Source organism: Myxocyprinus asiaticus, chromosome 40 (assembly GCF_019703515.2).
Source record: "Myxocyprinus asiaticus isolate MX2 ecotype Aquarium Trade chromosome 40, UBuf_Myxa_2, whole genome shotgun sequence".
NCBI lineage: Eukaryota > Metazoa > Chordata > Actinopteri > Cypriniformes > Catostomidae > Myxocyprinus > Myxocyprinus asiaticus.
In genome coordinates, this window is record NC_059383.1 from 21954219 (window position 1) to 21979970 (window position 25752).

Consider the following 25752-nt stretch of genomic DNA (forward strand, 5'->3'; position numbering starts at 1 on the left):
TAACTATAATTTACACATTACATATATGGGTAGTTGACATGAAATACATTTGGGAAGTTGAAATGTCCTACGGTTTGACATGCTATACTCCATCTAAAACTAATTTAAACAGCAATTTACTAATTCTTGTATAATTATTATGCATGTCATTTATTTTACCTTATATTAATATAAAAGTTACATACATACCACAGGCCTATTTAAAGTGAATTAGCGAAGGCAAAAATGTGATAAAAATGGTGAAAAACTTAAAAAGAATGGTGACTAGTTACAGGACTAAGATTTTTTGTTAGAAATGAACAAAATTTCATTAATGATCGAGTACACCAACACTCCGTCTTCCTAACCATTTTTTTGCCTTAATCTGATTCACTATGGTAAGCCTATAATAATTATTTATATTTTTGAGCTGTCTGGACGGATTTGGCGGGAAACTGCATAGTTCTATCAGTCGTCTGTGCGTGTATCATCATGTCCGTAAACAAAGTAGCTAGCTACTACAGCACGTGTATATGCATGGTGATTGGCGTGGCTGTAAGTTGAAGCTGACAGCTTGCATCCACAACACATTAGCAACATTAACCATGGATCGTTCCAAAAGGCAACCCTCTGGGGAATCACCGTTATCAAAATAAAGAAACTTCAAACCGAGAAGAGTATGCAAGCAAAAGGGAAAGCGACAAAGCCCGTAATAAAACAACATCGGCTTGGCTTTTTCATAGGTGGCGACAACTCAGAGTAAGGATTAAAAACCGACCCAGAGATGGAGTTTTTCTCGCTCGACAGGTAAGATATTTTATTGGAACGATAAAATTAAGAGACAGGTCTGGACCATTTTATTAGACCGTCTCTAAGTGCGGTAGTTCGTTAGATATCGTTAGCCACTCAAATGGGCCATTTTATTATGGATTGTGGTACTGCAGTGCTTTCAATTTCATTTTCGAGGAAAAAAAATAGCTTAATGCTGGTAACAACTGCAATCTTTAAACCAGTTACTACCTTAGTCTATTTGCCTGCTAGCTAAGTTATAATTTCCACTGTTTGCACCGTTTCTACTGTTTGACTTCATCTGATATGACTAGCAATTGTTATGTCTAATGTTATCGTTGCCTAACTTTTGTAATGCTATTTATTTTAAAACAATTGTTTTCAACAAGTCAAAACAACAGAAGATGTGTACTTACCTGCTATTAAGACATATATTTCAGATATCCGTCTTTATTTTCCTTTCGTTATTTTTTATTTTATTTTATTTTTGAGGGTAGGGGGTGAGTTTTGTTGTTGTTATAGACATTCGCTTTGATAAGTTGACCACCTGTAACCATGGTTACACCTGTGGTATTCAAACAATCATATTCATCCGAGCAGAAGAGCAGATCCGAAGCCCGACTGACATAATTACCAAAACAGTGTTCCTCCTCAAGTAACTTGCAGTTCTATGCATCAACCGCTAGAGGGCCAAAAGTTACATTGTGTAGCTTTAAACATTTATATATACAGTATATATTAAACTAAAATCGTGATGTTGATTAAATAAAGTCCATGGACATTAGTTAGTTAGACATTAGTATTACTTAGTACTCATATACTGTAAATACACAGTAACATAAACACTCTAATACTAAGTGAAGAAATATTTACTTTTTTGTCATTATCTTTTAACTTTTTACATGTAATAAAAGTGTAACAAGGTTAATGATGGGAAAGGAGGAGGCGGGAACCAGCCGAACCATCAAAATAAGGTTTAATGGAAACAAAAAAACATAACACAAATGCACACACTGCAGCTACATGTCTCTCTCTCTCTCTCTCTCTCTCTCTCTCCCAAACTGCCGCATCCAGCTGCACTTATCCCTCTCCTCGGCTGATTAGCCCAACTGGGGGCCGGGCGTGCGTAGTCACGGCCTGGCCCCGCCCTCCTCCTCCTCATCATATTAAGATACACACTCTTAGAAGAAAGAGAGTCTCACAAATCTATGTGCAATTCATATAGTAAGTGCATGATTGATACTGCAGTCTTTAGGCCAGAATTTTCTCATTAGTTGCGGCTTTAACACAATTGCCACCATGGATGAGTTTTATTGATTTTAACTCACATAATCCCCCTTAATAAAAAGAGTGAAGATGATTGTCTGTGCCAAGTTTTAATTGGCAGCTATTGAAACTATTGATCTGAGTGCACAGAACGGTGCTGAAGTTTCATGACAAATATTTAAAGCTATTGTTCCTATCAGGCAAGTGACACTGAACTGCTAAATAAAAACATAAACTGCACAAACTGAGCTTAGATACATTTTTAGTTATTCTTGTTCTTTTTTTTGCTCTCCCCTTTTCTACCCAATTTGGAATGCCCAATTCCCAATGTGCACTAAGTCCTCGTGGTGGCGTAGTGACTCACCTCAATCTGGGTGGTGGACGACGAATCTCAGTTGATTCCGCGTCTGAAATCGTCAATCCGCGCATCTTATCACGTGGCTTGTTGAGCGCATTACCGGAGACATAGTGCCTGTGGTGGCTTCGCTATTCTCTGCGGCATCCACGCACAACTCATGCCCACCGAGAGCGAGAACGTCCTGGTTACTTGTGTAACCTCCGTTCCCTGATGGAGGAAATGAGACATTGTGTCGATGTAGTGACACTAGGGGTCACACTTGGGAGCCCGAAACACCTCTGGACTTTGTTAAAAGGCCAATGAAAACTGTCGAGTGGTATTTGCATGCCACTCCCCCGGACATACGGGTATAAAAGGAGCTGGTATGCAATCACTCATTCAGGTTTTATGCTGAGTCGTCGAGACAAGGTCCGGCCATTTCAGTGGGTAGTTCAGCGTTGTGGCAGGAGGGACACAACGTCTCATTCCCTCCATCAGGGAACGGAGGTTACGCAAGTAACCAGGACGTTCCCTCTCTGTCACTCACTCAACGTTGTGTCGATGTAATGACACTAGGGGTCCCTATACAAAATGCCGCAACTTGCCGACCATGTGGAGAGTCTCATGGTAGATCCTACCCAACGGGGGTGGAGTTGCTACAAACATGGAGACTGTGGCAGAGGGGGCTCTGCCCAAGGAAGACGCAGTTTGCCAACAGAGAAATGAATTAGCGGAAGATAAACATCGTATGGGGTTACCTTACAGGGAACCGCCACATGCGGAGCACCTACCTCAGAACAGGGCTCTTAGTTAGCACGTGTACTGGGCCAGCAGGAAGTCTCTCAGAAAACTCGACTGCCACAGGGCTTGAAGGAAGTCAACCAGGGAACATAGTTTGTGAACACTACTGGGAATTAATGGTGCACGTCTTCAGCTCAGAGGAGGTGAAAGGCGCTACGTGCAAGCGATACACCCGGCCGGCTATCCCGGGCTTATCCGCTTGTATTGCATGCCACTACCTGGGATGAAACCGGTTCCACCCGTAGGTTGTAGAACCTTGCAAAGGTGTTGGGTGTTGCCCAGCCTGCTGCTCTGCAAATGTCTGTTAGAGAGGCACCCCTGGCCAGGGCCCAGGAGGCCACTACACCCCTGGTAGAATGGGCTCGTAGCCCTACCGGGGGCGGCACGTCCTGGGCATGATATGCCATAGCTATGGCATCAATGAGCCAGTGGGCGATCCTCTGCTTTGAGACAGCGCTTCCTTTCCGTTGTGCACCAAAGCAGACAAAGAGCTGCTCAGAGATCCTAAAGATCTGCGTGCGATCCAAATAGATGCATAAAGTGCGCACTGGACACAGCAACGACAGGGCTGGGTCTGCCTCCTCCTGAGGCAGTGCTCGTGGGTTCACCGCCTGGTCCCTAAAAGTGGTCGTGGGAACCTTGGGCACATAGCCCGGTCGGGGTCTCAGGATCACGTTAGAGTAGCCCGGACCGAACTCCAGGCATGTTTCGCTGACAGAGAACGCTTGCAGGTCTCCTACCCTCTTGATGGAAGTGAGCGCAGTCAGGAGGGCAGTCTTCAAGGAGAGTGCCTTAAGCTCAGCTGACTGCAAAGGCTCAAAGGGGGCTCTCTGTAGACCCTGAAGAACTACAGAGAGGTCCCATGAGGGAATGAGGCGCGGTCTGGAGGGATTCAGCCTCCTGTCACCTCTCAGGAACCTGATGATCAGGTCGTGCTTCCCTAAGAACTTACCGTCCACTGAGTCGTGGTGTGCTGCTATAGCAGCTACATAAACCTTCAAGGTGGAAGGGGACAGCCGCCCTTCCAACCTCTCCTGCAGGAAGGAAAGCACCGATCCGACTGCACATCTCTGAGGGTCTTCCCGTCGGGGAAAACACCACTTAGCGAACAGACGCCACTTAAAGGCATACAGGCACCTCATAGAGGGGGCCCTAGCCTGAGTGATCGTGTCAACCACCACGGGTGGTAGACCGCTTAGGTCTTCGCATCCTGTCCAGGGGCCAGACATGGAGATTCCAGAGGTCTGGTCGCAGGTGCCAGATGGTGCCCCGTCCCTGAGAAAGAAGGTCCTTCCTCAGGGGAATTCGGGGGGGGGGACTGTCGCGAGGAGCGTGAGGTGGGCCAGTAGGGTGAGCCAGTAGGGGCCGCCCCGCCATCGAGGGTAGTGAGGGCGGGGGAACTGAGAAATCGGGACCGGGCAGTAAAAGGTGCCTCCCACGATTTCGTCAGCTCCTCGTGCACTTCCGGGAAGAAAGGCACTGGAGCGGGACATGGCTGCTTTGAGCGGTGCCGCGAGCCCAGGAACCAATCATCAAGCCACAAGGGTTCAGGGGAGAGCGGAGGGTTCCACTCTAGCCCGACGCTCGCGGCCGCCCGGGAAAGCATGTCCGTCATCTCTGCAACAGCCTGTGACTAGGCAATTGACCCCAAAGGGGGGAGCCCAGCTGAGGCTTCTGCGTCCGACTGGACAAGCCCGCTCTCCGATGCTGCGCTCGAGAGCTCATCAGCTTCGTGGGCTCCGAACAAGAGGTCGAACTCGCCATGAGACGAGCCGGCGGACTCATCCGGAAGCCTGATCGGGGCAGACGAGTGTGCTGGGGAATGGGAGGTCCATGGGGGATACCCGGTGGAGGGGATCCCATTGGAGTCCCCAAATCGCCCCCAGTGGTAGCCGCGCTGGCCTCAAACCCGTAGGTAGAAGGACCGAGGCAACGGTGCCATGGTCATGTTCTCACAGTGAGAACATGAACCATCCACGAACGTTGCCTCCGTGTAGCTCACGCCCAGACACGAAAGACAGCGATCGTGACCGTCTGAAGTTGAGAGGTAACGACTGCAACCAGGAATAACACACAATCGGAAAGGTATCTTTAAAAAGACGCGTCTTTAAAAAGACGTTCCGTGTGTGCGCTCTTTTAGAGAAATATACTCTTTCAGAAAAATATACTCTCTTTTTTCTGCTGAAGCACCCAGGGGTGTTCTCTGCAGTGCACCAGTGCAGCGGAGGGAGAAGCCGCTGAAATGCGCCGTCAGATCCAGCAGAGGTGAATGAACAGTCGTGAGAATTTAGCTCAATGAGCATGACCGTTCGGCTCCAAAGAGAAAATCTGAATGAGTGGTTGCATTCCAGCTCCTTTTATACCCGTATGTCCGGGGGAGTGGCATGAAAATACCACTCGCCAATTTTCATTGGCCTTTTATCAAAGACCAGAGGTGTTTCGGGCTCCCAAGAGTGACCTCTAGTGTCACTACATCGACACAACGTCGAGTGAGTGACAGATAGGGAACCATATTATAGTGACCACGAGGAGGTTACCCCATGTGACTCTACCCTCCCTAGCAACCGTTCCAATTTGGTTGCTTAGGAGACCTGGCTGGAGTCACTCAGCACGCCCTGGATTCGAACTCGCGACTCCAGGTGTGGTAGTCTGCGTGTTTACTCGCTGAGCTACCCAGGCCCCCCGTTATTCTTGTTCTTGATGTATTTACAAACTTGTAGAATTGTTTGTTGGTTGACCAAAGTGGATTTTTCAAAGGCCATTATCAGTATCTAGAGAGCAGGGTGGACAATAGCCAATATGAAACAGATAGAAATAGATAAATCATACATATGATGAATTTACTGATATTAATGTTGACTTTGCATAGTAAACTGGAATATGAAAATTCTAACATTGAAAAAATTACACACCTCAGCTATTTAGGTATTCTGTATGATACTGTTCCTGTAACAGGAATCTGTTATTTGGACATCTCTAATTTGGTATTTGCAACTTCTCAGTCTAACTTGTTTAATTACCACTTCCAAATAATTTACAAAATATGGATTGAATGAACCATCATCACTGCACACTGCAATGTGGTATGTACATTAGGCTGAACATTTTGGTCCATCTGTGTCTGTTTTGTCCAAAGACATCTCTGCTAAACTACATACAGTATTGTATTACTAGGTTTTTGCTTTTCCTACAATTTATGTTCTATGAAGTGTGAGACTCAGTGATAATTATTGTTCGACCAACTGGCCATATTCAGTTGCAGCACAGAAAATAGATGATGAGAATGAAAGGCTTTGTACCATGTTGAAATCTGTCCTTCAAACACACCTAAGCCAGGTTTGTTGATATCAGTAATTGAGGTGAGTTATTGACGCAGAAACCTTCATCCTTTCAATACCTGTTCTAACTGTGCTATTTCTCATTTTATATCTCATCTAGTTGGAATGTTGTGTATATATGTGTGAGTGCATGTGTGTGCATGGAAGGACAGTATATATAATGTAGCTTTGAAATATTTTCATTATAGATGGTGTTGTATGTGGTTTAGTGTAGCTGATATGAAATTTATATCAGCGATAGCAGTGTCCTGTATTGTGAATAAGCTATAATTCATCTAAAACTAAATTAATATATAATGTATGAGTTTTTTATGATCTTATATTATTGAGAGGCTACATTGTATATTTTTATTTTTAAAGCTAAAAGGTGATTAAAAATGTTGTAAAACTTAGTTACATCACCTACAGTAAAATGTACACTTTCTATAATGCATTCATACTGTATATATTTTAACATTAAATCTTGATATTAAATCAGATAAGTTTTTCCTTAACACAAAGGGAGGAATTTTGAAAAAAAAAAATTTGCTCAGTGATGTCATACAATGGCTGTTTATGGTGACCACCTCCTCAAGCTTCAAAAGGATGGACAAGTATAATTCAGAAGACTAATAAATGAATCAATGTGACTTGTGCCTTGTTTTAAAGGCATACAATAAAATTTTGTGAGAAACAAACTGAAATCTAATTTATTATTTCGTATAAACCTTGATGACCATGTCTCTCCTCTGTGTGTTCATGAGAGTGCACAAGAGCAGCAGTTAAGCTGCCCCCGCTCGCAAGATGCGCGGTTCAAGTGAAAACTTGTTTTGGTTATCTAAAATAGGTCCACCACAGCGATAGTAACAACAGAACACAACTCCACACAAATCAGAGTGCCCTGCCTTATTTGTTTGAACCGGAGTACTCAGAAATTAAAAAGAGAGATAGAGGAGGCTGATGCAGCCACACTCACATACTCAGAAGCTACAGTCAGACAGAGGGTACAGGAGACCGCTATGTTTTGGAGGTTTTGGATGTTTGCTTACCGAAAGTGAACTGGAAGAACCGTAGAGAAAGGCAGAGGGAGCAGGAATGTCTGTCACGTTTTCTTTATTCTGAACAGTGACAAAACTCCAACTGAAGAGCAGGCCCCCTTTCAGTTTTTGAGTTGGGGTATTTGGTGGCTGTTGTGCGTTGGACATGCGCTACACAGATGCCTTTCGTGGTTGCGCACCATCTCCGTGTCAGCAACTGCATCTCTCGCTGAAAGCGTTTAGACATGCTCCTCCCACGAGCATGGATAGGGGAAAATGCAGCCGGATGCTGCGAGCTAGGCCCCATGGGAGTTGTGGGCCCCTGGGCTTCAGCCCGTGTAAGCCCATGCATTAATGCGCCCCTGCTGAAGAGAGCGAGGCCTCAGCAGAACATTTCGGTAGGTGTGATATTCCCTGCCAAAATTAAGTAGTTTTTAAATGGCTAGTGAGATGCTTCCTTAAATTTACTGTACAAATATTTTGGACTGGTGCCAGTTTATAGCGGACAGGGCTTCATAGTGTGACGCCACAAATAGGAACCAAGCGCTCCACAGGAAGTCCCATAGCTCGTCACCGCTAGTTAGGACAAAAACTAAGATAAACATAGAAGAGATACCTTTTATTGCATGTCATTTGGCATCTGGTTAGGACACAGTGTGACTGTGGCTTTCTCAGCCTCTTCCATCTCTGTTTGATATCCAAGTACTCCGGTTCAAAGAAATAAGTCTGGGGATAAAAATGCTTCTCCTCATCGACTTCAAACCCTTCAGACATGTTTTTTAAGTTCTGTTCTCTGGTTTATGTGCAGTTGTGTTGTGTTCTATTGTTAGTTACGTTGTGCCAAACCTGTTTCCTATCTGTTACTCACGTCGATGTTGTGTCGATGTAGTGACACTAGGGGTCACTCTTTGGAGCCCCAAACACCTCTGCTTTTTTAAAAAAAGGCCAATGGGAATTGGCGAGTGGAATTTGCATGCCACTCCCCCGGACATACGGGTATAAAAGGAGCTGGTATGCAACCACTCATTCAGATTTTCTCTTCGGAGCTGAGCGGTTCTATTCATTGAAGCTGAATACATCCGCGAGTTCATTCTCCTCATCTGCTGGATTTAACGGCGCATTTCAGTGGCTTCTTCCCCTCTGTACCCGTGGAGTACAGAGAACGCCCCTGGGCGCTTCGGCAGAATAACAAAAGAGTATATTCTAAAAAGAGTATATTTTCATTCTAAAACAGCGGCACACGGAACGTCTTTTTAAAGATGCCTTTCCATTTGTGTGTTATTCCTGGTTGCAGTCGTTACTCTCTGCTTCTGGCGGCCACAATCGCTGTCTTACGTGTCTGGGCACTGCCCACGCGGAGACATTGTTCGTGGATGGGTCTTGTCCTCATTGCGAGAACATAACCATGGCAACGTTGCGGTCGTGGCTTGCATTCGTAAGAAAGCAAGCCACCCCAGCAGTTCCCCGCCTCGGTCCTTCTACCTACGGGTATGAGGCTGTGCCGGTTAGCACTGGGGGCAATTTGGGGACATCAATGGGACCACCTCCGCCGGGTATCCCCCCACGGACCTCCCATTCCCCAGCACGCTCACTTGCCCCAGTCGGGCGCTCGGATGAGTCTGCTGGCTCGTCTCAGGGCGAGTTTGACCTCTTGTTCGGAGCCCGGGAAGACGACGAGTTATCGAGCGCAGCATCAGAGAGTGGGCTCGTCCAGTCAGACGCAGAGGCTTCAACTGGGCTTCCTCCTTCGGGAATGGTCGCCCAGTCTCAGGCCGATGTGGAAATGACGGACATGCTTTCCCGGAGATGCACAGTCGGATCGGTGCTTTCCTTCCTGCAGGAGAAGCTGGAGGGGCGGCCATCCCCCTCCACCTTGAAGGTGTATGTAGCCACTATTTCGCTTCATCATGATGCAGTAGATGGTAAGTACTTGGGGAAGCACGACTTGATCATCAGGTTCCTGATAGGCGCTAGGAGGTTGAATGCCTCCAGACTGCACCTCGTCCCCTCATGGGACCTCTCTGTAGTCCTTCGGGGTCTACGGGGAGCTCACTTTGAGCCCTTGGTGTTAGCTGAGCTTAAGGCACTCTCTTTGAAGACTGCCCTCCTGACTGTGCTCACTTCCATCAAGAGGGTAGGGGACCTGCAGGCGTTCTCTGTCAGCGAATCGTGCCTGGAGTTCGGTCCGGGTTACTCTCACGTGATCTTTAGACCATGACCGGACTATGTGCCCAAGGTTCCAACGACCCCTTTTAGGGATCAGGTGGTGAACCTGTGATCCCTGGATGACTTTCCTCCTTAGCCCTCTGGCAGTTGAGTTTGCGGAGAAACTCGCTGCTGGCCCAGTATGTGCTCTAATGAGGCCCTGTACTGAGGTAGGTGCTCCACATGTGCTGGTTCCCCGAAGGCGACCCCATGTGATATCTTCCTCAAAAGTGTTTCTCTGTTGGTAAACTGCATCTTCCTTGGGCAGAGGCCCCTCTGCCCCCGGTCACCATGCTTTTTAGAAACTCCTCCCCCTTCGGGTAGGACCTTCCATGGGACCTGTCCACGTGACATACTTCCGACAAGACTCGGTAAGACCATGTGATGTATTCCACTCAAAATACCCCCCCCCCCACCTTTTTGGGCGGGGTGTGGTCACCCCCCGACGTAGACATTTCTGGCTCCCAGTCAGTTAACAAATTCCACTCTTTTTGGGGAGAAAAAAGAGGAAAAGAGGCCTCGGCTGGGTTAGCTTGTCCCAGTCAACTTGTTTCTAAAGGACCATTCGACGCTCATAAGAGCATTGGGGGAGGTTACATGACGTCCTGGTGTGCTGGCTACGAGGCACACAGCGGTCTGCCCGTCATGCACCACCAGTTCATGTAACACAGTTCAGATAGTTGTGGCGTATTGTATAGGGACCCCTAGTGTCACTACATCGACACAACGTCGAGTGAGTGACAGATAGGGAACGTCATGGTTACTTTCGTAAACTCTGTTCCCTGATTGAGGGAATGAGACATTGTGTCCCTCCTGCCACAACGCTGAACTACCCGCTGAAATGGCCGGGACCTGGTCTCGGCTCCTCAGCACAAAACCTGAATGAGTGGTTGCATATCAGCTCCTTTTATACCCGTATGTGGCATGCAAATTCCACTCGCCAATTCCCATTGGCCTTTTTTGGGAGTTTGGGGCTCCCAAGAGTGACCCCTAGTGTCACTACATCGACACAACGTCTAGTTCCTTCCATCAGGGAACGGAGGTTACGAAAGTAACCATGACGTTTTAGATCATGATATCTCTGATTTCATTTCCATCTATAATTTTTTTTTCCACCATTTAGAATTTTTTGAAAAACCTACATTTTCAAACTCCTCCTAGACCAGGGGTCGGGAAAGTTTTTTCAATAAGGAGCCAATTTTTTCATTTTTGGTTGATGCATTTTTTCGAAAGAGCCATAGCACAAAGGAATAATTTAATATTTTCAAAAATAAAGTTTTTCAATAAAATAACATTTTATATTGCCCATAGACTACTCAAAAACACAAAAACAAACAAATATGCAAAAATGAATATGTAACATGTTGCAATATGGAATTGAGTACACGTGTTTGTGCGGGTCTCCATAAAATTACTTCATTTTATAATTGTTCATGAAAAATGTAACATCCCTTTTTGGCTGGGCGATATGTAAAAAATATTTTAACGATAATCAGCTTAAAAATATGCGATATCCGATTATATGGTCAACCCCCCTGCCAAGGGTCAGTGAATATTTTTGCTTTATTGATTTTGCTTTAAAAATTACATTAATTTATTGGGTGGGGTGGATAATAGGGTTCAAAACAGTTACTATGAATGCAAACTTTAATACAGTGAAAAAACACTCTATTAGCATAACATAAATATATATAAATAAATAAAATTTCCAACATTCTTTTGAATGTCCATGTACTAAACTCAAGATGGCGCCGAGTATGGCTGCTGCGTTGCAAGCTCCGATACAACATAGTAGTGTTATGTTTGTTTTGTTCACAATTCTCATGTTTTTTGTCTTGGATGTTGTCTGCCTTATTGTCTACGACAGACAAACACCTTTGGACATTGGTTCAGCAATTTCACACCGTAAACCGGACTTCAAATTTCTCAATGCCGACCTGCTGTTTACAAACACGCAAGCGGAGCCCTTTGTCTGGGCAGCACGGCCGCGGAAACGCAAAAGGAAAAGGGGAAACAGAGCCGGCGTTCTCATCAGAGTAAGACGCCGCGCAAATCGACCCCCGCTACCCAGTATTCTACTGGCAAATGTTCAGTCTCTGGATAACAAGCTCTGCGAGCTGAAAGCACGGATCTCTTTCCAACGAGATACAAGGGACTGCTGCATTATCTGCCTTACGGAAACTTGGATGTCTGCGGAGATTCCAGACTCAGCCATTGAACCCGTGGGGTTCTCCGTGCACCGAGCGGACAGAGCGAAAGACCTCTCAGGTAAAAGCAGAGGAGGTGGTGTATGTTTTATGGTCAACAAATCCTGGTGTGATCAGAGGAACGTACATTTTATCAAGTCTTTCTGCTCTCCTGATCTGGAATTTCTTATGCTTCTGTGTTGACCATTCTGGCTACCGAGGGAATTCACAGCGGTCATTATCACTGCTGTGTACATCCCCCCACAAGCCGACACAGACCGGGCACTCAAGGAACTGTATGGGAGTATAAGTGAGCAGGAAACGGCGCACCCTGAGGCCGCGTTCATTGTGACCGGGGACTTTAATAAAGCCAGTTTCAAATCAGTCGCACCAAAATACCACCAGCACATTAGTTTCAACACACGAGGGGACCGGGTTTTGGACCATTGCTACTCTCCCTTCCGGGATGGCTACAAATCCCTCCCCCGCCCACCATTTGGCAAATCGGACCACTCTTCCATTCTGCTTCTGCCCGCTTACAGGCAGAAACTGAAACAGGAAGCACCCACCCTCAGAACGATCCAGTGCTGGTCGGACCAATCAGATTCTACGCTACAAGACTGTTTTGATCACATGGACTGGAAGATGTTCCGGTCCGCCTCTGATGACAACATCGAGCTTTACGCTGATAGCGTAATGTGTTTCATCAGAATATGCGTAGAGGACATGGTTCCGACCAGAACAATACGGATCTATCCGAATCAGAAACCATGGATAAATAACTATGTTCGCGCAGCACTTAATGTGCGGACCTCCGCTTTTAATTCCGGGAATGCGGAGGAGCATAAACAAGCCAGCTATGCCCTCCGAAAATCTATCAGAACCGCAAAACGCCAGTACAGGAGCAAGATTGAAGGACAGTTTAACACCACCAACTCTAGAAGCATGTGGCAGGGAATTAACATCATCACGGACTTTAAAAGGAATTAAAAACTCCTCCATGAACACCGCTGCCTCTCTCCCGGATGAGCAAAATACTTTTTATGCTCGTTTCGAGGGAAATAACACCACCCTCGCGGAGAGAGCTCTCGCGGCTGAAGCTACAGAGGTTAGTTCACTCTCCGTCTCTGTAGCGGATGTAACCCGATCCTTCCGACAGGTGAATATCCGCAAAGCCGCGGGGCCAGATGGCATTCCGGGCCGCGTCATCAGAGCGTGCGCGAACCAGCTGGCTGGTGTTTTTACAGACATTTTCAACCTTTCCCTCTCTTTGTCTGTTGTCCCCACATGCTTTAAAACATCCACCATTGTGCCTGTTCCAAAGCAATCAAAAATAACTTGCTTAAATGACTGGCGTCCTATTGCTCTGACCCCCATCATCAGTAAATGCTTTGAGAGACTAATCATAGATTACATCTGCTCTGTGCTGCCTCTCTCTCTTGACCCATTGCAGTTTGCTTACTGCAACAACCGCTCCACTGATGATGCCATTGCATCTACAATACACACTGCTCTCTCCCACCTGGAAAAAAAGAACACTTATGTGAGAATGCTGTTTGTAGACTACAGCTCAGCATTCAACACCATAGTGCCCTCCAAGCTAGATGAGAAACTCTGGGCTCTGGGCTTAAACAGCTCGCTGTGCAGCTGGATCCTGGACTTCCTGTCAAGCAGACGCCAGGTGGTTAGAATAGGCAGCAACATCTCCTCATCACTGACCCTCAACACTGGAGCCCCGCAGGGCTGTGTTCTCAGCCCACTCTTGTATTCCTTGTACACACGACTGTGTGGCAACACATAGCTCCAATGCCATCATTAAGTTTGCTGATGACACGACAGTGGTAGGTCTGATCACTGACAATGATGAAACAGCCTACAGAGAGGAGGTGCACACCCTGACACACTGGTGTCAGGAGCACAACCTCTCCCTCAACGTCAGTAAGACAAAGGAGCTTGTGGTGGACTTCAGAAGAAAAGACAGAGAACACAGTCCCATCACCATCAATGGAGCACCGGTGGAGAGAGTCAGCAGCTTCAAGTTCCTGGGTGTCCACATCACTGAGGAACTCACATGGTCCATCCACACTGAAGTCATTGTGAAGAAGGCTCATCAGCGCCTCTTCTTCCTCAGACAGCTGAGGAAGTTTGGAATGAACCGCCACATCCTCACACGGTTCTACACCTGCACTGTAGAGAGCATCCTGACTGGCTGCATCTCCACCTGGTATGGCAATAGCACCGCCCACAACCGCAAAGCACTGCAAAGGGTGGTGCGAACTGCCAGACACATCATCGGAGGTGAGCTTCCCTCCCTCCAGGAAATATATACAAGGCGGTGTGTGAAAAAAGCTCGGAGGATCATCAGAGACTCCAGCCACCTGAGCCATGGGCTGTTCTCACTGCTACCATCAATCAGGCAGGCGGTATCGCAGCATCAGGACCAGCACCAACTGACTCCATGATAGCTTCTTCCCCCAAGCAATCAGACTTTTGAACTCTTGATCTCCCACGATCAAAATACATCAGCACTGCACTTTATTACCCTTATTCTTATATCTCACACCGGACTGTCATAAATTATATATTATTATATATATTCTCTCTTAACAACTGACTATCAACCGACAGCCTGAATGTCAATACAGTACAATACTGTACATTCTATATATACTATATACACTTTTTTATATATTTTTATTTTTTATTTTTATTGAATAATGTGTATCTATATAGTGCGTATTGTATACTGTACAGTGTATGTTATTATTTGTATATTGTTGAGTGTAATTATGTGTATATCAGATGTTTAAATTGTGTTGTGTTAATTTGATGTTATTGTAAATTGGTACTGTCTCATCACTGTCATGACTGCCATGTTGATCGGAACTGCACCCAAGAATTTCACACACCATTGCACTTGCGTATATGGCTGTGTGACAATAAAGTGATTTGATCTGATTTGATTTAAAATAAAATATTTGATGCCATGAGTGTACCTTCATTTACTATTACTATTATTTTGAATGGCCATGGAAAATGAAGCAGTGTGATAATTTTACCTGGTCGCAAAAAGTAGTCCTTTAATTTAAATATGATGAACTTTCACCTTTTGCTGACTCTTTATGCTTCGCAGAGCTAATGTGTGCTTCTAAATCACTTGCACCTTTATTAGCAACTGACACTTAAGTGCCAGCTTTACATGTCATACATTCTGCTTCCCACGGATCTCGACCTGGATGAAAGCATGGGAAATTTTTGTGCAAATCTTTTTTTGCAATTTCGTTTGGGCATTGTTTCCACTCAGCTGTCATTTGCTGCTACTGTCAAGCAACTGTTTGATGCCGAACACAACAGCGCTTTGCACGTTCGCGGAGAGACTGACAGGCAGGAATTTGGCCAGTAGTTGCTGCAAGCCTCTTATAATCGACCAATTGGTGTGCGAGAAGGCGGGACTTACAAAGAGGGGTTTAAGCAATGCAAATATGCTCGCACACACAATGAAGTATTAGACCAGATGCACATCATAATGCAACTAAAGCCGAATCCTGGACATTTTCACAAATTTAGAAATCCCGGCTGGATGCTTTTTTAAGGTCCGAAAAAGAGGACATGTCCGGGAAAAAGAGGACGTATGGTCACCCTAAGAAAAGGGGAGTAAAACACTTAAAGCGTTCTTGTGATATTAATGTCACTTTAAAAATACCAGTCGTTACAATAGTTTGCTGATGGATAAAAATTGAGAGAGATGGAAAATGTACATATCCAGGGGCGGGTTTATGATTTCTGAGGCCCCAAGCGACCGAACAACCCGGGGCTGGAATTTAGTTGGTATTTATTAATATTATAACCCATCAATTATTTATTGTTGTCCAGTTTGTCATTATAACATGATACAGTATTATTATTATTATTATTACTTTGAGGATTTGTTGTATACAGTAGTATACTCCTGTTATATTCCTGTCTTATTTACTTTACTTTCACCTGGAGCTCATATTCTGATGCTGCAGTGTATTGTTCACCATGTTGCAAAAGGCTGTATTTTTTGTAAGCATCATAGGCAACATTCATATCAGAAACATTAAACACACAAGGCACGGCGGCCCATCAGCACACTAGAGCAGAAGGGGGGAAAACATTGCTGTTTATCAAGTGCTGAAACTTTGCTTGGTGCAGAACAATCTGGAATAATGTTAAACATTGTAACAGTCACCGCTTTGCAATCTGAACTTGTTCAGAATGTTAAATCTTTGTGACACCTGAGCTAAAAACAATCTAGATGCAGCACAACGAATGAAACAGAACACAGGTGTCTCGATGTGCGTTTTTGAGACCTGAAGTTCTTTTTAACTCTAAAAATGTGTCGGTCCTGCATGAGAAACTAAAGAAACAGCGAGACATGGTGCAGCAGTCTGGGACGTTCATCCAGTGCGTTTACATAGGAATACAATGAAAAAACATGTTTGGTGTTAACGGCCCCCAACTCATCCGTTCGCGCGTGTCTGGGCATGTGAGTGAAACATGTTTGGAAGGCCTATATATTTTTTCATAAATTACAAACCCAAAGTCCTACTGACCTGAACCTGGAAGCTTTTAACCTGAACAGCTCTGAGAGCGCTGACAATGGCGTGTACCGTGAACAACCTCAAGCAGTTTTTGTGTAGCTTTCCTACTGGTGTGGGGGCCCTCTCGAAGTCCGGGGCCCCACGAAGTGGCATGGTTTACGTGGTGGTTAAAACTGCTGCTGTACATATCCATCAAAGTGGTGGATAATAATCATTTGTAGAATTTACAGTAGTTCCCATTAGCAAAGATAGCAGATTTCAAATTATGTACTTCGGGGGGTCCTGCACCAGCTGTCAAGGCAACTGCCATCGAGATGACTAAGGGATAGCTTTTTCCATGTATTAGACCTCCTTATTTCCTGTTCAGGCCACATGTTTCAACTACTTGTGTTTTACCTGCCAGCTGTAGTTTTTTCCACTTTACATCTGGAAACACTCACTATGGAAGTGTCAAACTCAATCACATTTACAGTACATATCAACATGCTTGGCCATCCTGCATGCTGTGATTGCTATCCTGTAATTTCCTATTAGAATATGCACATAAAGTATAGTCAGGGAAGGTGTTTGACATGGCGCTTCTGGTATAGTCTGATTTGTGAGCGAATGGCTCTGAGACAATTCTTTTTAGTGAATCAAAAATACTTACATCAGTCGGATTTGCAACTGAATTATTCTTATACTGATGCGCAAGTTATAAATGTCCAACACGAAATGAAATAATAACTGTTGAAGTCTTAGAAGCCTGAAGTACAACATAAGACTACAGTACATAACACAACTGTCTCTTGAACTATTACTGTTATGTCATGTTGTGTTGTACTTCACAACTGTTTTACTGACTATTGTTTATATGATAATGTGAGGTAAAAGACATATGAATTTTGCTGTAATAAGTGGAATTTTATACAAATGAATCTAGAAAAAGCCTCTAAAAAGTCTGCAAAACACTTTTACAAGAATTGTTTCAAATGTATTTCTGATTTGTTATATCTGCTGTGCAGAAACTTGAAATTATCTCATCATTTGGCAGCAGACTGCATTGGGCAGTAAATGCAATAAGAATTCCATCTCTTATTTCCAAATAATTCTTCCTCAGTACAAAAAAAAAAAAAATCGTTACTGGAACCGTTAAGGAAACAGAATTAATAAGAGGTATTGGAATTGTTAAATTCCTTATGATTCCCATTCCTAGATGCCAGCCAAGACAGATTACCATTTACACCTGGTATTTGTGTTTAAAATGCATATTTGGTGACAATTTGTGTCAAGAAGAGGATCTCGGATTAAATGACTGAGCACATCACTTTGATGTAAGGCACAGAAATAATGTTCCATGATTTCTTGTGCATGTACTGTACAGGGCTGGGTAAAAAGATAGATTTTCCGATGCATCGCGATCTTCATTTGAACAATCTCTATATCGTTTCTTGAATCCCAAGATCAATCAATAACAAGCTATGCAAATAAAAATATCTGTGATTAGTCACTGGCTTGTAAATGTTAAAATTTCACTCACCAGTGATTGAGTAGTATATTGGCAAAGCAGTTCAGCACCGAGATCCTTTCACTGCACATTTAGAGTAAAAGTTTGGTTTGATTCGTTCCGTGTAATGTGTGTCCAAAGATAAGATCCACATAATAAATTTTTCATTGAATAATGTCTCTTTTATATTTTTTTTACAGTCAGTTTTGATAAAAAACAAAAAAACAAAACACATTTAATTCTAATCACACATAGCACAGATGAGGTAAAGAAGTTCTCTTTAATGTATGCTCAACCAAAAACTTTATTGCTTGTTGAACAGCTGGTATTCTTAGAGACAGTACCGTTTTAGCATGTATTCTACAAATGAGTATACTTACTCCAAATAAATAGTTCAAATTATCCACGTAAACCAGTAGTGTATTCTAGGGCATATGCAGGCATATGCCGTATGCCCACCCATCTTTCTTAGGATTTTGCGTATGCCCACCTAAAATAAGTGATGATACATATGGCCACCAGAACTACAAGCTTTTGACATGGAAATTTTTCAATCTACTAACGTGATGCCACAGCACCACTGAGTGAATTGTGTTTGTTATTATTATTATCATTGTTTTAAAAAGTGTATAGAGATTCTCTCTAAACACGCATGGAGCAGCGGGAGCGCTACTGATGGCACAGGCAAGACAGACAGTCTAACTAAGCTGATCCACAAATCAGAACGTTCATTTCAGACGTGATTGGATATTTGCTAACCAATAATATTTTTCGTTTCAGTAAGGAGCGGAACATTTCCAGTGTCTAATGCTGATGCACAAGCATTCATGGAGTAACCATCATTTGAGCTGTAAATGCATTTCCCTGCTAAACGTAAATATATGTAGATACATTTCAATTTTATTTATACAATTAAAATTTGTGAAAATATTGTGTCATTGCACTCGTGCTAGTTTGTGATGCTCTTCGCATTTGCTGGACAACTGTGTCCCGTAATTATATCAAATTTCTTTTTTTTTTTTGCCTTTTACTGCTGTCGGTGGTGCCTTTTTCTCGTGATGTCAAATCATTTCAATTCATATTGCTAAGTAGGAAAACAATTTCACTATACACAGAAAAGTACATAATAGTACACAAATAAAACAAATAACCATTAATTCTTATGTAGGCTTTATATGGTAATACTAGATAATGTGTTAAGGTGGACATTATTATGCTCATATTAGCTATACGATGCTTAAGTTTATTGCGTATTATGTATGTATTAGTTTATTAATTAGAGTAATTATAAAGTATTAACAGTTTTCATAGTAGCCTAATGAAAGGAACATTAATGACACCTCCTTCATAAATTCACAGTATGCCCACCTCTTCAGACACTACTACACCACTGATGTAAACTATAAACATGTGTGTGTATATACTGTAAATATATACAGTATATTTATATATACACATATATATATATATATATATATATATATATTAGTATTTATATATGCAATTTCAAGACATCATATTTATTGATGAAATACGTGGATTTGTTCATTTTAAAAAAGCTAAACTGTGACCAAAATCGCAAAAAATGTCATTTGTAAAATTCAAATTTTCATCATGTATCAAGTTAGAATGTCTCCTGTATAGTTACAATTTCTCGTGTAAAATTACCAGCATTAGCTGAGAGATCATTTCCTATGAGGAAAATTAACATTATAGCTGAAACACAATATGAATCAGAATTAAATCATATTGGAATCGAATCAAAATCAGAATCGATTCGAATTGAGAGCTTGAGAATCAGAATCTAATCGAATTGGGAAATCTGAATAAATACCCAGCCCTAGTACTGTATACAGTGAGGTCCAAAAATCTAAGACCACTTGTGAAAATGCTTCTATATTGGTTTTTATTTAATAATAATAATAATAATAATAATAATAATAATAAATTATAATTACAGATTATATTACCAGCAAAACAATTTGAATCAGAAGTTGAATTTAAAAATGTACATGCATTTCTTGATATTTTGTTATCCAAAAATGGCAAATACAAATTTAATTAGTGACCAAGAAATAGTGTACAATCTTAAATATTTCTTATTCATTTTATGTCATAATGTTTCTTTGTATTAAATTCTTCAAAATTCTAATGGCACTCTGTTGTCAAAGTAATTCCACACAAGAGACATCTTCTTACACAGCATTGTAGGTTAATTGTCTGACATGATTTTCCACACCCTTTTCACAGGAAATTATCGGTCCTGATCATCAGCTGTTTTTAAACAATTGGCTGATGTCCGATGCAGATAATTGCTTGTATTGGCTGATACCAATGTTTGGCGGATATATCGTTGCTTCTAATTAAAAACCCTTGTTTTGATACAGTGTGTTGCGGGTGAGAAGGAGAAAGAGACAGACAGTGGGTGTGGCATCAAGCCTCAGAGAGGATTTTATTGGAAATTATAATAAAAAGAAAATGTTCCAATAGGGGGAGAAAAGTGTCCAAAGGGGAAAGTGGCCTAAAAAAAAAAGGGGGATCTGGTGCCCTTGCGGTAAGTGTTAGCCTCCGCACTCTGCTCCTGGACATGCAAGGTCGCCAGTGTGTGCACACAAGAAGATAGAAGCCAGCTTCCCGAGGAGAGGCGCGCTCTACCTTTTTATGGCAGTGTTGATGAGGCTCCACTCACTAGAGGTAGACCGATATATCGGTTTTACAGATTAATTGGTACCGATAGTTGCTTTTCTGAACTATCGGTTATCAGAAAAAATATATGCCATTATTTGCCGATATGTTATTTCATTTTTTCCCCTATTTTTTATTTTTTTATTCCTTATCAAGAAACCTCATCTGGTAAATTATATACATACAAAACTCTTCATCTGGTGAATCTATAGGCTGTGAAAAGCTTCTTTGGTAAATACTCACATATAGAGCATTGTAACGGTGCCAAATCTCTGTTATTTCAAAATAAGAGTCCCCGGTATATGTCGGGCTTGTAAAAAGTCTGATGTTTTGCATCAAATCTTCATTTTTCTGGTTATTATTGGGATTTTGGTTGACAATAAACTGCTTTTGTGATTTTATTCATTTTTCGGCCTCAGTGTCTGTGCCCTTCATAGCAAGGAAACAATAAGATATTTTTTATTATTATATAGATCGATTTTAAAAAACTATTGGCTGATTAATCAGTTATCAGCCTTTTCCACCACCTTAGTTATTGGTATTGGCAAAATCCACTATCAGTAGACCTCTACCACTCACATCAGATGTGCCTCATCATCCGCCACTCAAACGAGGCTTATAAAGTTACGCCTCTCCTCTTTCCAGACCACTCCTGTTGTAAGCCTGGCTGAAGGATGGCCCTAAGAGGTGACGTTCCGGCACAAATGATTATGTGTTATGTGAGTAGGTGGTCCCTTGATGTTCTCTGGGACATACAGGTGCATCTCAATAAATTAGAATGTCGTGGAAAAGTTCATTTATTTCAGTAATTCAACTCAAATTGTGAAATTTGTGTATTAAATAAATTCAATGCACACAGACTGAAGTAGTTTAAGTCTTTGGTTCTTTTAATTGTGATGATTTTGGCTCACATTTAACAAAAACCCACCAATTCACTATCTCAAAAAATTAGAATACATCATAAGACCAATAAAAAAAACATTTTTAGTGAATTGTTGGCCTTCTGGAAAGTATGTTCATTTACTGTATATGTACTCAATGCTTGGTAGGGGCTCCTTTTGCTTTAATTACTGCCTCAATTCAGCGTGGCATGGAGGTGATCAGTTTGTGGCACTGCTGAGGTGGTATGGAAGCCCAGGTTTCTTTGACAATGGCCTTCAGCTCATCTGCATTTTTTGGTCTCTTGTTTCTCATTTTCCTCTTGACAATACCCCATAGATTCTCTATGGGGTTCAGGTCTGGTGAGTTTGCTGGCCAGTCAAGCACACCAACACCATGGTCATTTAACCAACTTTTGGTGCTTTTGGCAGTGTGGGCAGGTGCCAAATCCTGCTGGAAAATGAAATCAGCATCTTTAAAAAGCTGGTCAGCAGAAGGAAGCATGAAGTGCTCCAAAATTTCTTGGTAAACGGGTGCAGTGACTTTGGTTTTCAAAAAACACAATGGACCAACACCAGCAGATGACATTGCACCCCAAATCATCACAGACTGTGGAAACTTAACACTGGACTTCAAGCAACATGGGCTATGAGCTTCTCCACCCTTCCTCCAGACTCTAGGACCTTGGTTTCCAAATGAAATACAAAACTTGCTCTCATCTGAAAAGAGGACTTTGGAACACTGGGCAACAGTCCAGTTCTTCTCCTTAGCCCAGGTAAGACGCCTCTGACGTTGTCTGTGGTTCAGGAGTGGCTTAACAAGAGGAATAGGACAACTGTAGCCAAATTCCTTGACACGTCTGTGTGTGGTGGCTCTTGATGCCTTGACCCCAGCCTCAGTCCATTCCTTGTGAAGTTCACCCAAATTCTTGAATCGATTTTGCTTGACAATCATAAGGCTGCGGTTCTCTCGGTTGGTTGTGCATCTTTTTCTTCCACACTTTTTCCTTCCATTCAACTTTCTGTTAACATGCTTGGATACAGCACTTTGTGAACAGCCAGCTTCTTTGGCAATGAATGTTTGTGGCTTACCCTCCTTGTGAAGGGTGTCAATGATTGTCTTCTGGACAACTGTCAGATCAGCAGCCTTCCCCATGATTGTGTAGCCTAGTGAACCAAACTGAGAGACAATTTTGAAGGCTCAGGAAACCTTTGCAGGTGTTTTGGGTTGATTAGCTGATTGGCATGTCAAAATATTCTAATTTTTTGAGATAGTGAATTGGTGGGTTTTTGTTAAATGTGAGCCAAAATCATCACAATTAAAAGAACCAAAGACTTAAACTACTTCAGTCTGTGTGCATTGAATTTATTTAATACACGAGTTTCACAATTTGAGTTGAATTACTGAAATAAATGAACTTTTCCACGACATTCTAATTTATTGAGATGCACCTGTATGAGAACACATTTGTGTTTTTACACTACAAATGTGATGAAGCCATATGCGTTCCTGTGATTGGATCACATAGTGCATTGGACCCCATTTACAACTTGATTTAGTGCTTTCCACTTTTGATCCAATCACCTGAGATGGATGTTAATAGCAGGTGTTAATGAGACCTTAAATGTATTAGCTACAATGCCTGAGGCCCACAATACTGAAAGGAATAAATGATACTAAACTGTTTCTTTACAAATCTCCTCTCCCACATGATGGCTAATTTTAGATCTGCATCGTATGGACTTGTCGTTTAAGATCAATACCAGTGTGACTGCATCACTTCCAGGCTTCGATTTGTGTTGAGTAAGAGTAGGTAGTTTCTCAAGATCTTGATAGGATTTTTATTACAGACGGTGCCAACAAAGACAGCAGAGGGAGGTTGAAATTGTACAACGCTCATGGTCTTTAACTGACAATGAAACACACATTATGTTTCAATGCTGTTCTAGCTCTTCCTTGCACCCACTGCTTGTTACTGCAAATATGAAGTATTGTGGGGGTCCCAGTGAGACTCCATTGCAATTAGAGATTATTTCCATTTTCAAGAGGGACATTAGGCCTCTGCTACAGAGTGGTGTGGAATGGGCAGTGCTTGAGATATAATATTGATGGGAGAGGGCTACAGTGCTCTTACTGGAGACTGTACTGGAATAAGAATGAGCTGTAGCAATTGAAATGGAAAGATGAAACTGTGAAGATCAGTATGTATGTGTACAAACTGTAGTAAACAGAGCTTTCACATGAGTGGGATACATTTTTCCATTCATGTTTATGTTGGCTTTGCATAGCAAGAACTCAATGCTAAAACTGAGATTACAAGGTGTAGCCAAGTCAATAAAACTTTTATCCCATGAATTGAAAGGGAGCCAGTTCTTAAATTCAGTATTTTGTCCAACCCTGTCTGGAATACCAGTCCTGAAAGTTAAGTGAAAAAAAGTATGTTGAAAGTACAGTATATTTTTTCACAATGCTTGTTGTTGCTTAGAAAAGTTTTGGCTATATTTATTTATTTATTTTTTAAAGGACAGTATAGATTACAAGCGACACACTGCAACACACTGTGCATTGCACATAAACGTCAACATTCTAATTTGCCAGAAGTGCTAATCACTTGTATGTTCTGCTTTTATTCAGGCGGCTTCATATCAAATTATATAACAACATAATCTTGTTGTTTGCATGTGACTGAGTGTGTCTATTGGTTGATGTTCTATGTTTTTCTTAACAAAAAAGTAACATTTAAAACTTGTGGAAACGGTAACTCTTTGTTAATATCAAAACACATTATGACTTCACCTCAAGGAGTTATGACATTCTGTAAGAAATTAAAATATTATTTAGTCAGCCATATGCTCTAACAATATTGTTAGCAGCTATGGCCTGAACATGCCAAATTCACAGCAAGGCAAACAATTAAACACAAATCACTGAACTGCAGACTAAACCCAGGGAAACACATGAATTAAGTTAACTTTATCTGAAGAATTTTTAAAATCATCCATCTTAGTCATAACACAATAGAAATATTTTTGTGCATTGAAAATATACAGTATTTGGGAAGTTGGCACGTCCTGCGGTGTGACATGCCATACTCCATTTAAAAATATTTTAAACAGCCTTTTGCCAATTCTTTTATCAATTTTATTCATGCAGCTTTAATAACATTTGAAAGACTACATGGAATATTTGTTACAAATACATTTTTCACACCACAGGACCATTTAAATTAACAATTTAAATGAACTAAAGGCAATATTGTAAAAACTTTAATGAAATGGTGATCAGTAACAGGACCTTAGATATACACTTTACCTTATACATTCATATACATTTTCACAAGTTAAATATAACATATTATTCATCAAGAATCCATTTATCATCCTACTGAGTATATCCATTGGCTGCTTTAGTTAGTGATCTACTGGCATATTTGGAAAAACCTGGGCTGAATGTAGAAGATTTCGTATTATATGCAGTAGATGTTAACCTTGAATGCTGAGCTTATCATAATCCTTCATGGTGTTTTTACATTTAAAGGGGGCCGAGCACTGCTCCCTGTGAAAATCCATATACTGTATCACACCCCCACTTTTATAGGGATAAAGACCCACTTTTTTCTTATTTCAGAGTCCTGCTGTTTATCTCTTTGCTCTCAGTGTGGGCTTTGTTTATCTAAGCACTGACTCAAGGGCAGGCCTGGTACAGATTATGCCAGAGAGTATCTCAACTTATCTTAACCCATCTTTTAGAGGTATTTGTCTCTAGTACCCCCAAGGACAGCAGACAACTCTTGTCCATATTTAGAGCTGTTATGTGCGGAAAACAAACGAAAAAGCATTTGCTTTATTGTTCATTTTGGTTAGTTTGAGTAATGTTCTTTCAATTTAAAAAAAAAAAAATCCTTACAGCTGTATTGCGTTGCTGAATCACAGCAATAACCAAGGTTTTTTGCTCTCTAATTTTGTCCTCTCTTAACCATGGTTAACCCTTTATAGTTCAGGGTTAGCCCTATAATAACCCTATAATGTCCACTCCATCCTTCAGATGGGTCTGCCAGTTAAGAGGTTAAAGCTGAAGTGTGTATTTTTATATTAACTTAAAATACTTTCTCATATCCCAGTATAAGATGCAGAGACAACTATGAGTAAACCATGTTTAGGTTGATATCCCTGCAAAGTGTAAAAAATGCAGTTCTGTGGTGTTTGTTTGTGTGTCCTTAC

At 42.1% G+C, this 25752-nt stretch overlaps 2 protein-coding genes across 3 annotated transcripts in view; both read left to right on the forward strand.

Moving 5' to 3' along the window:
- LOC127431111 (beta-galactoside alpha-2,6-sialyltransferase 1-like) overlaps nt 1–25752 on the forward strand; it is a 570878-nt gene that overhangs the window by 326093 nt on the left and 219033 nt on the right. The window lies entirely within an intron of this gene.
- Nucleotides 1–25752, forward strand: part of LOC127430904 (teneurin-2-like) — a 338869-nt gene that overhangs the window by 5940 nt on the left and 307177 nt on the right. The gene's annotated exons all lie outside the window — the stretch shown is intronic.